The sequence below is a fragment of the Orcinus orca genome, chromosome 10 (genome assembly GCF_937001465.1).
Source record: "Orcinus orca chromosome 10, mOrcOrc1.1, whole genome shotgun sequence".
NCBI classification, from domain to species: Eukaryota; Metazoa; Chordata; class Mammalia; order Artiodactyla; family Delphinidae; genus Orcinus; species Orcinus orca.
The window spans coordinates 61,362,750-61,375,231 of NC_064568.1; positions in this window are offsets into that span (position 1 = coordinate 61,362,750).

Here is a 12,482-nt window from a genome sequence, read left to right on the forward strand (position 1 = left end):
CCCTCCCACCCTCCCTATCCCAACCCTCTAGGTGGTCACAAAACACAGAGCTGATCTCCCTGTGCTATGCAGCTGCTTCCCACTAGCTATCTATTTTACATCTGGTAGTGTATATATGTCAATGCCACTCTCTCACTTCTTCCCAGCTTACCCTTCCCCCTCCCCATGTCCTCAAGTCCATTCTCTATGTCTGTGTCTTTATTACTGTCCTGCTCATAGGTTCTTCAGAACCATTTCTTTTTTTAGATTCCATATATATGTGTTAGCACATGGTATTTGTTTTTCTCTTTCTGACTTACTTCACTCTGTATGACAGGCTCTAGGTCCAACCACCTCACTACAAATAACTCAATTTCATTTCTTTTGTGGCTCAGTAATATTCCATTGTATATACGTGCCACATCTTCTTTATCCATTCATCTGTCAATGGACACTTAGTTGCTTCCATGTCCTGGCTATTGTAAATAGTGCTGCAAAGAACATTCTGGTACATGTCTTTTTGAATTATGGCTTTCTCAGGGTATATGCCCAGTAGTGGGATTGCTGGGTCATATGGTAGTTCTATTTTTAGTTTTTTAAGGAACTTCCATACTGTTCTCCATAGTGGCTATATCAATTTACATTCCCACCAATAGTGCAAGAGGGTTCCCTTTTCTCCACACCCTCTCCAGCATTTATTGTTTGTAGATTTTTTTGATGATGGCCATTCTGACTGGTGCGAGGTGATACCTCATTGTGGTTTTGATTTGCATTTCTCTAATGATTAGTGATGTTGAGCATCCTTTCATGTGTTTGTTGGCAATCTGTATATCTTCTTTGGAGAAATGTCTATTCAGGTCTTCCACCCATTTTTGGATTGGGCTGTTTGGTGTTTCCTGATATTGAGCTGTATGAGCTGCTTGTATATTTTGGAGATTAATCCTTTGACAGTTGTCCCATTTGCAAATATTTTCTCCCATTCTGAAGGTTGTCTTTTTGTCTTGTTTATGGTTTCCTTTGCAGAGCAAAACTTTCAGGTTTCATTAGGTCGCATTTGTTTAATTTTGTTTTTATTTCCATTACTCTAGGATGTGGGTCAAAAAGGATCTTGCTGTGATTTATGTCATAGAGTGTTCTGCCTTTTGTTTTCCTCTAAGAGTTTTATAGTGTCTGGCCTTACATTTAGGTCTTTAATCCATTTTGAGCTTATATTTTTGTATGGTGTTAAGAAGTGTTCTAATTTCATTCTTTTACATGGCTGTCCAGTTTTTCCAGCACCACTTATTGAAGAGGCTGTCTTTTCTCCATTTTATATTCTTGCCTCCAAAGACGATACAAACAGATGGAGAGATATACCATGTCCTTGGATTGGAAGAATCAACATTGTGAAAATGACTATACTACCCAAAGTAATCTACAGATTCAGTGCAATCCCTATCAAACTACCAATGGCATTTTTCACAGAACTAGAACAAAAAATTTTACAATTTGTATGGAAACACAGAAGATCCTGAATAGCGAAAGCAATCTTGAGAAAGAAAAATGGAGCTGGAGGAATCAGGCTCCCTAACTTCAGACTATACTACAAAGCTACAGTAATCAAGGGAGTATGGTACTGGCACAAAAACAGAAATATAGATCAATGGAACAGGATAGAAAGCCCAAAGATAAACCCACACACATATGTTCACCTTATTGCTTATTTTCTTTAAATCAAAGAATTCATTCATCTGTGTTAAGAAATCAGCCCAGTTACAGTAGTAACTTTTCCCAGGCTGATTTATACATTAAGACATTCTGTAGTGATATGCCAAGGTCATACTTGGGATCCCAAACACCTGTTTTTTTGTTTTTGTTTTTTGGTTTTTTTTGCAGTACGTGGGCCTCTCACTGTTGTGGCCTCTCCCATTGAGGAGCACAGGCTCCAGACGTGCAGGCATAGCGGCCATGGCTCACGGGCCCAGCCGCTCCACAGCATGTGGGACCCTCCCAGACCGGGGCACGAACCTGCATCCCCTGCATTGGCAGGCGGATTCTCAACCACTGCGCCACCAGGGAAGCCCCGAAAGACCTGGTTTGACTCTGGACTCCATCATTTCCTGATGATGTGACCTTGGCATGTTATTTATGTCAATGAAAATAATCAATAAACAATCTATAACAGTAATAGAAAAGAGTTTTATCTGAGCCAAACTGAGTACTATAGTCTGGAAGACAGCCTCTCAGATTACTCTGAGGAGCTGCTCTGGAAAAGCATGGTTTTCAGCACAGTTTTATGTCTTGTCAGAACAAAGAACATCAAACAAGTCAGCGATACATTTCTTCAAGATTTCAAAAACCAGATCAGCAAGTACACAGAGAGTCAGTATGGCCCTGGTACCTTGGAAAGGAGTCTTGTCATCAAAGGAGTACAAACATTGGCATCCCAGGAAGGGAGGCATTTGATCTTTATTTTTAACATGGACATTCTTTACTTCTGGTCAAGGAGCCTTTTTCTTCAATAATTAAAGCAGAGGCTTCCCTGGTGGCACAGCGGTTAAGAATCTGTCTGCCAATGCAGGGGACATGGGTTCAAGCCCTGGTCCAGGAAGATCCCACATGCCTCAGAGTAACTAAGCCCATGCACCACCACTACTGAGCCTGCACTCTAGAGCCCACAAGCCACAACTACTGAGCCCATGTACCACAACTACTGAAGCCCATGCACCTAGAGCCTGTGCTCTGCAACAAGAGAAGCCACTGCAATGAGAAGCCCACGCACTGCAACAAAGAGTAGCCCCTGCTCGCCACAACTAGAGAAATCCAGAACACAGCAATGAAGACCCAACACAGCCAAAAATAAATAAATAAATAGATAGATAGACAGATAAATAAATAAATAATAATTAAAACAGATGTCCAATGTATTCCTTATAGGCCACAAACCGGCTGTTCTAGTTAGCAAACAATTCAAGTTAACTCATGTATAACCCAGAATGACTTCCCCATACCTCAATATGTGAACATTTCTTTTATCCTTTACATCTCCATGCAGTTTGCTTATCTATAAAATGGAGAAATAACATTCTACTCATAATTGTGTGACAACTGAGAGAAAAATACACGTAATATTTAGCCCTTAGTAAAGATTTAGTAAGCATTAGCTTTGTTAACAATAATAATAAAAGTAAGTACTGAGAGAAAAACTGTGAAAGGTCTGAGATATGATCCTACTTGCAAGCTGACAGGTGAGCCTGTGGTAGTTTCATAGATGCTAGCAGAAGCCAGGAGACCACTGAGTTGGAGACAATGGACCTTGCTACTTAAAGGACAGCAGGCAGCCTGAGCTTTCTACTTACATCAGTTCCAGTCACTCCCTAATTTCCTTTAGGCTTGGGTCATAATCAAGAAACTCGGGTGAGATTTTGATTGACATATATACACTAATATGTATAAAATAGACAACTAATAAGAACCTGCTGTATAAAAAATAAATTAAATTTAAAAAGAAACTCGGAGCCTCGGAAATCCAAATCTTTTATAAGCTGCAAGCAAGCCTGCCTGACTTTGTACTGGAGGGTAACATTGTCCTCATCATTCTCAGCAGTGATCAGGCCTGCCCTCTGCTCCGGAGGGGGCCACTCTACCTTCCAAGGCTGTCTGCTGTGCAAATATTCTTTACAGAAATAGTCCAGGAAGAAGGCTGTCAGCACTGCTGCTCTCAATGTGTGCAGGAGACAGCAACCCATGGGGAACTGCCTCCCAATGAAACCTAGCCTCTGTGAGCAAGGACCTTACCATCTGTGGGAATAGATGGAGAAGTGAATTTAAATTAGAAGGATAGGGAAATAAGTACTATTAAAAAAAAACATTGCATATAATAAATGTTCACAATATACAAAACACCATATAGCTGTAAAGAAGAGTGAAGCCATGTGTTTACTGACATGGAAAATGTTTATGAAACATTGTTTGTTGAAGAAAGTAGGTCTAAAAAATAAGTATAATATACTCTCACTAATATTTACAGGTAAATCATTTACATGGGATATTGTAAATAGTAAATGTTTTATTTATATAAAATATTAAAATTATAATGTAATATTTATAAATATTGTCCTGGAATGATATAAAGTTGGTCATGCCCTTGACTTAAGAGCCGTTCATAGGAAGTTATCTAAAAAAGATGAGGAATCCAGGCAGGCTTCCTAGAGGAGGTAATGATGGAGTAGAATTTTGATTAGATGCAAAAAGTAAGAAGAGAATTCAAAAAGACAGACATGAACACTAAACTTGGAATAGCATGATATATTCATAAAATGTTATAAAGTATCCAGAAACCTGCACAAGGTTTTATGTGACAGGTATAAAAGATGAATGTGAAAAAGTAGTAGAAGGTGGGGCTAAAAAGTTAAACATGGGTCAGTTAAAAATAGCAGCCAATTATGTGCAGTAAAGATCAGGAGGTCAGCAGACCTTTCCTCTTTCAGTTCTGCTAGGAGCAGTGTCGAGGTTCGGTGCCATGTGTGTGCTGCTGCTTGCTGAAAAGGTGTTTGAACTGAGACTCTGCCCAGCCCTGAGTCACATTCCTGTATCCAACTGGTACAGGACACCTCCACTCGGACCAGCCCTGGCACATGAGACCTGTCACTGAAGTCCGAAATGACACACAGCATACCTTCTTCCCCCACATCCCTACCCTCTTTGTATGTTACTGTCTTGGGACTGGCACTGCCACGCTCTGTATCCCGAACCAAAACCCAGGAGTCCTTGAAGAATTCTTCTTCCAGTATCCTCACCCCTCCACAGTACAGTCAGACATGTTTTCTCACCTCTATATCCACAACAACTATCTTAGCTCAGCTTCTGGTCATGCTGCTCTGGATGCTTGCAGTAGCCTCCGTCGAGGTCTCTCGTCTATCTGTCACACTGCCACCACTAATCTGATCATGTCTCTCTCTTAAAAAATCCCTTATGGTTCACCAACACCTACAAGGTAAAGTTCACTTTCTTTCTCGTGGCATATGTGCTCTTTTGTAATCTGGCCATTCTACTCTCCAGCCACACCCTGGCTGCCACCCTTCAAGCCTCCACAGTCCTGGCATCCATTCCAAACCAGGGTAGCTCCTTGGAATATATTGTGTTCTTCCATTCCTTCTTGCCTCCTCACAGGCTACAGCTTCTGCCCAGAAAGTCCTATCTCTTCCTTAGCCATCTGGGAAGCTATTCTTCACCTTCCAAGACCCAGATGAAGCACTAACCCCTCAGGAAGCCTCCCCTGGGCACTTCAGGCTTCTTCCTGGGTGAGTACCTCCTGTGGGATGAAGCTCAGCCCAGATATGTTAGAAATACAGCGACTGACACTCTGCTTTAATTATTTGTTTGTATCTCTCTTTGATATAAATCTTCACTAGCTTGTGCAACCCTGGAAGGCAGGGGCAATATCTTATTCTTTACTTTTTTAGTGCTCACCACATAATGGACACTTTATAAATGTTGGGTAAACGACTAGCTGGCTGGATAAATGGATAGATGGATGGTTTTGAGTTATTTGCTTGTATTAACACAACTCAAACTGTTAAATTTTCCAACAGAAGAGACCATCTAAAAGGAAACACATTTTATTAATCCTAGTTCATTTTGTGCTTTAATCTCTTCTTTTTAAACACACACACACACACACACACACACACACACACACAATTGCCTTAAAGGAAAAATCTTATTATAGGAAATATGCTAAGCATTCACCAAAGCCATTAATCCATAAAGATTTAAAGAGCATTGAGCTAATAATAGTTCAATTTATTGAGTGTTTACTATGATCCTATGTACCTTGTATTACACACAAAATCCTCTGATGCAGTATTACTCCCATCTTATGGGTGAGCACGTAAGGACACGTGATTCGGAGAAGGTCAAACTGGGGTCTGAAACCCTGAATCCTTGACCTGAAAGAAATGCTTTTATCCACTGCTAGAATCAAATCATCAAAATTTACACTGGGCAAAACACCAATATGGAACGTGACTTTTTCTTTAATAATTATGAGAACAGTATCAGCATTTTCTTAGACATGTTAGAGATAGGATTTACCCAAGAGCTGCACCATGAGCACAGCAGGAAAGCACTAGCAGACTGGTCAATATGAAAATTCATTTTCATACTACACAGTTTACACTGCCTCAGTTTTTTTTTTTTTAAGACAAGTTTGACAACAATAATCTGTAATTATTTCTGCAAAGAATATGAATAAGACAGCAATGTTTCGGTTTCAGGCCATGTTCTTTAAATTGTTTTCAAGCAATCCAAAAACCCTCATAGCAGGTTAGAGAATGACTTCTCAGTAAATATTGTCGTAACTGTTTCTAGTTTTAGGAAATAATTTCATTTTTTTTTAATTTCCAAAAGGGTTCACATTTTTTTTTAATTTTTTAATTTTATTTTTTTATACAGCAGGTTCTTATTAGTCATCCATTTTATACACATCAGTGTATACATGTCAATCCCAATCTCCCAATTGGTCACACCACCACCCCCAACCCCTGGCGCTTTCCCCACTTGGTGTCCATATGTTTGTTCGCTACATCTGTGTCTCAATTTCTGTCCTGCCAACCAGTTCATCTGTACCATTTTCCTAGGTTCCACATATATGCACTAATATACAATATTTGTTTTTATCTTTCTGACTTACTTCACTGTATATTACAGCCTCTAGATCCATCCACGTCTCAACAAATGACCCAATTTCGTTCCCTTTTATGGCTGAGTAATATTCCATTGTATATATGATTTACATCTTCTTTCTCCAGTCATCTGTAACTGGGCATTTAGGTTGCTTCCATAACCTGACTATTGTAAATAGTGCCGCAATGAACACTGGGGTGCATGTGTCTTTTTGAATTATGGTTTTCTCTGGGTATATGCCCAGTAGTGGGATTGCTGGATCATATGGTAATTCTATTTTCAGTTTTTTAAGGAACCTCCATACTGTTCTCCACAGTGGCTCTATCAATTTACATTCCCACCAACAGTGCAAGAGGGTTCCCTTTTCTCCACACCCTCTCCAGCTTTTGTTGTTTGTAGATTTTCTGATGATGCCCATTCTAACTGGTGTGAGGTGATACCTCATGGTAGTTTTGATTTGTATTTCTCTAATAATTAGTGATGTTGAGCAGCTTTTCATGTGCTTCTTGGCCATCTGTATGTCTTCTTTGGAGAAATGTCTATTTAGGTCTTCTGCCCATTTTTGGATTGGGTGTTTGTTTTTTTAATATTGAGCTGCATAAGCTGTTTATATATTATCTAGATCAATCCTTTGTCCATTGATGCATTTGCAAATATTTTCTCCCATCTCCCAAAAGAGGGTTGTCTTTTCGTTTTGTTTATGGTTTCCTTTGCTGTGCAAAACCTTTGAAGTTTCATTAGGTTCCATTTGTTTATTTTTGTTTTTATTTCCATTACTCTAGGACGTGGATCAAAAAAGATCTTGCTGTAATTTATGTCAAAGAGTGTTCTTCCTATGTTTTCCTCCAAGAGTCTTATAGTGTCTGGTGTTACATTTAGGTATCTACTCGATTTTGAGTTTATTTTTGTGTATGGTGTTAGGGAGTGTTCTAATTTCATTCTTTTACATGTAGCTGCCCAGTTTTCCCAACACAACTTATTGAAGAGACTGTCTTTTCTCCATTGTATATCCTTGCCTCCTTTGTCATAGACTAGTTGACCATAGGTGCATGGTTTTATCTCTGGGCTTTCTATCTTGTTCCATTGATCTATGTTTCTGGTTTTGGGCCAGTACCATATTGTCTTGATGAATGTAGCTTTGTAGTATAGTCTGAAGTCAGAGAGTCTGATTGCTCCAGCTCCGTTTTTTTCCCTCAAGACTGCTTTGGCTATTCGGGGTCTATTTCCCTCAAGACTGCTTTGGCTATTCGGGGTCTTTGGCTATTCGGAGGCTATTGTGCCTCCATACAAATTTTAAGATTTTTGTTCTAGTTCTGTAAAAAATGCCATTGGTAATTTTTTTTTTTTTTTTGTGGTACGCGGGCCTCTCACTGTTGTGGCCTCTCCTGTTGCAGAGCACAGGCTCCAGATGAGCAGGCTCAGCGGCCATGGCTCACAGGCCCAGCTGCTCCATGGCATGTGGGATCCTCCTGGACCAGGGCACGAACCCATGTCCCCTGCATCAGCAGGCAGACTCTCAACCACTGTGCCACCTGGGAAGCCCTCCATTGGTAATTTGATAGGGATTGTATTGAATCTGTAGATGGCTTTGGGTAGTAGAGTCATTTTCACAATATTGATTCTTCCAATCCAAGAACATGGTGTATCTCTCCATCTGTCAGTATCATCTTTAATTTCTTCCATCAGTGACTTATAGTTTTCTGCATGCAGGTCTTTTGTCTCCCTAGTTAGGTTTATTCCTAGGTGTTTTATTCTTTTTGTTGTAGTGGTAAATGGGAGTGTTTCCTTAATTTCTCTTTCAGATTTTTCATCATTAATATATAGGAATGCAAGAGATTTCTGTTCATTAATTTTGTATCCTGCAACTTTACCAAATTCATTGATTAGCTCTAGTAGTTTTCTGGTGGCATCTTTAGGATTCTCTATGTATAGTATCATGTCATCTGCAGACAGTGACAGTTTTTCTTCTTCTTTTCCAATTTGTATTCCTTTTATTTCTTTTTCTTCTCTGATTGCCATGGCTAGGACTTCCAAAACTATGTTGAATAATATTGGTGAGAGTGGACATCCTTGTCTTGCTCCTGATCTTAGAAGAAATGCTTTCAGTTTTTCACCATTGAGAATGATGTTTGCTGTGGGTTTGTCATATATGGCCTTTATTATATTGAGGTAGGTTCCCTCTATGCTCACTTTCTGGAGAGTTTTTATCATAAATTGATGTTGAATTTTGTCAAAAGCTTTTTCTGCATCTATTGAGATGATCACATGGTTTTTCTTCTTCAGTTGTTAATATGGTGTATCACATTGATTGATTTGCATATATTGAAGAATCCTTGCATCCCTGGGATAAATCCCACTTGATCATAGTGTATGATCCTTTTAATATGTAGTTGGATTCTGTTTGCTAGTATTTTGTTGAGGATGTTTGCATCTATATTCATCAGTGATATTGGTCTGTAATTTTCCTTTTTTGTACTATCTTTTTCTGGTTTTGGTGTCAGGGTGATAGTGGCCTGATCGAATGAGTTTGGAAGTGTTCCTTCCTCTGCACTTTTTTGGAACAGTTTGAGAAGGATGGGTGTTAGCTCTTCTCTAAATGTTTGATAAAATTCACCTGTGAAGCCATCTGGTCCTGGACTTTTGTTTGTTGGAAGATTTTTAATCACAGTTTCAATTTCATTACTTGTGATTGGTCTGTTCATATTTTCTATTTCTTTCTGGTTCAGTCTTGGAAGGTTATACCTTTCTAAGAATTAGACTGTTTCTTCCAGGTTGTTCATTTTATTGGCATAGAGTTGGTTGTACTAGTCTCTTAGGATGCTTTGTTTTTCTGCGGTGTCTGTTGTAACTTCTCCTTTTTCATTTCTAATTTTATTGATTTGAGTCCTCTCCTTCTTTTTCTTTCTTTTTTTTTTTTTTTCTGGTACATGGGCCTCTCACCATTGTGGCCTCTCTCTTTGCAGAGCACAGTCTCCAGAGGCGCAGGCTTAGCGGCCATGGCTCACGGGCCTAGCCTCTCCGTGGCATGTGGGATCTTCCCGGACCGGGGCACGAACCCATGTCCCCTGCAACGGCAGGCGGACTCTCAACGACTGTGCCCTCCCTCTTTTTCTTGATGAGTCTAGCTAATGGTTTATCAATTTTGTTTATCTTCTCAAAGAACCAGCTTTTAATTTTATTGATCTTTGCTATTGTTTTCTTTGTTTCTATTTCATTTATTTCTGCTCTGATCTTTATGATTTCTTTCCTTCTGCTAACTTTGGGTTTTGTTTGTTCTTCTTTCTCTAGTTCCTTTAGGTGTAAGGTTAGATTGTTTATTTGAGATTTTTCTTGTTTCTTGAGGTAGGCTTGTATAGCTATAAACTTCCCTCTTAGAACTGCTTTTGCTGCATCCCATAGGTTTTGGATTGTCGTATTTTCATTGTCATTTGTCTCTAGGTATTTTTTGATTTCCTCTTTGATTTCTTTAGTGATCTCTTGTTTATTTAGTAATGTATTGTTTAGCCTCCATGCATTTGTGTTTTTTACATTTTTTCCCCTGTAATTCATTTCTAATCTCATAGAGTTCTGGTCAGAATAGATGCTTGATATGATTTCAATTTTCTTAAATTTACTGAGGCTTGATTTGTGACCCAAGATATGATCTATCCTGGAGAATGTTCCATGGACACTTGAGAAGAAATTGTAATCTGCTGTTATTGGATGGAATGTTCTATAAATATCTGTTAAATCTGCCTGGTCTATTGTGTCATTTAAAGCTTGTATTTCCTTATTAATTTTCTGTTTGGATGATATGTCGATTGTGTAAGTGAGGTGTTAAAGTCCCCCACTATTATTGTGTTACTGTCAATTTCCTCTTTTATAGCTGTTAGCAGTTGCCTTATGTATTGAGGTGCTCCTATGTTGGGTGCATATTTATTTACAACTGTTATATCTTCTTCTTGGATTGATCCCTTCATCATTATGTAGTATCCTTCCTTGTCTCTTGCAACATTCTTTATTTTAAAGTCTATTTTTTCTAATATGAGTATTGCTACTCCAGCTTTCTTTTATTTCCATTTGCATGGAATATCTTTTTCCATCCCCTCACTTTCAGTCTGTATGTTTCCCTAGGTCTGAAGTGGGTCTCTTGTAGACAGCATATATATGGGTCTTGTTTTTGTATCCATTCAGCAAGCCTGTGTCTTTTGTTGGAGCATTTAATCCATTCACGTTTAAGGTAATTATCTATATGTATGTTCCTGTTAACATTTTCTTAATTGTTTTGGGTTTGTTTTTGTAGGTCCTTTTCTTCTCTTGTGTTTCCTGCTTAGAGAAGTTCCTTTAACGTTTGTTGTAGAGGTGGTTTGGTGGTGCTGAATTCTCTTAGCTTTTGCTTGTCTGTAAAGCTTTTGATTTCTTCATTAAATCTGAATGAGATCCTTGCCAGGTAGAGTAATCTTGGTTGTAGGTTCTTCCCTTTCATCACTTTAAGTATATCATGCCACTCTCTTATGGCTTATAGAGTTTCTGCTGAGAAATCAGCTGTTAACATTATGGGAGTTCCCTTGTATGTTATTTGTCGTTTTTCCTTTGCTGCTTTCAATAATATTTCTTTGTCTTTAATTTTTGCCAATTTGATTACCATGTGTCTCTGTGTGTTTCTCCTTGGGTTTATCCTGTATGGGACTCTCTGCCCTTCCTGGACTTGGGTTGTAATTTCTTTCCCCATGTTATGGAAGTTTTTGACTATAATCTCTTCAAATATTGTCTCAAGTCCTTTCTCTCTCTCTTCTCTTTCTGGGACCCCTATAATGTGAGTGTTGTCACATTTAATGTTGTCCCAGAGATCTCTTAGGCTGTCTCCATTTCTTTTCATTCTTTTTTCTTTATTCTGTTCTGCAGCAGTGAATTCCACCATTCTGTCTTCCAGGTCACTTATCCGTTCTTCTGTCTCAGTTATTCTTTTGACTCCTTGTAGTGTAGTTTTCATTTCAGTTATTGTATTGTTCATCTCTGTTTGTTTGTTCTTTAATTCTTCTAGGTCTTTGTTAAACATTTCTTGTATCTTCTTAATATTTGCCTCCATTCTTTTTCTGAGGTCCTGGATCATCTTCACTATCATTATTCAGAATTCTTTTTCTGGAAGGTTGCCTGTCTCCACTTCATTTAGTTGTTTTTCTGGGGTTTTATCTTGTTCCTTCATCTGGTACATAGCCCTCTGCCTTTTCCTCTTGTCTGTCTTTCTGTGAATATGGTTTTTGTTCCACAGGCTGCAGGATTGTAGTTCTTCTGGCTTCTGCTGTCTGCTCTCTGGTTGATGAGGCTATCTAAGAGGCTTGTTCAAGTTTCCTGATGGGAGGGACTGGTGGTGGGTAGAGAGACTCCACTCCCAATATTTTATCTTCAACTAAATCAAATTGCACTTCACACCGCTTGGCAAATGTTCCCAGGTGTGGGACTTGCTAACAGAGGCTGGTCATTGGGAGAACTGTGACCAGCCAGTATGTGGGTTCCATCAAAATCCCAGAGGCTCGCACCTTGAGATAATCTGGTAGTGTTGGAGGGTCTCCTGCAGAGGCGTGTGGTGTCTGTGGCTCACTGTGGGGACAAGGACACTGGCAGCAGAAGTTCTGGGAAGTACTCCTTGACATGGGCCCTCCCATAGTCCGCCATTAGCCCCACCAAAGAGCCCAGGAAATAATTTCTTTTCTGTTTTTTTTCCCTAATGAGAAAGAAGACTACATATAAATTGGAGCTTGCCTACACTGTGGAGAATGTTTTGTATAGAATTAGTTTGCTCAGCGTTTTCTCACATGACTGCTTAGAATACAGTACTGAGGAATTCTAGAAGCTCA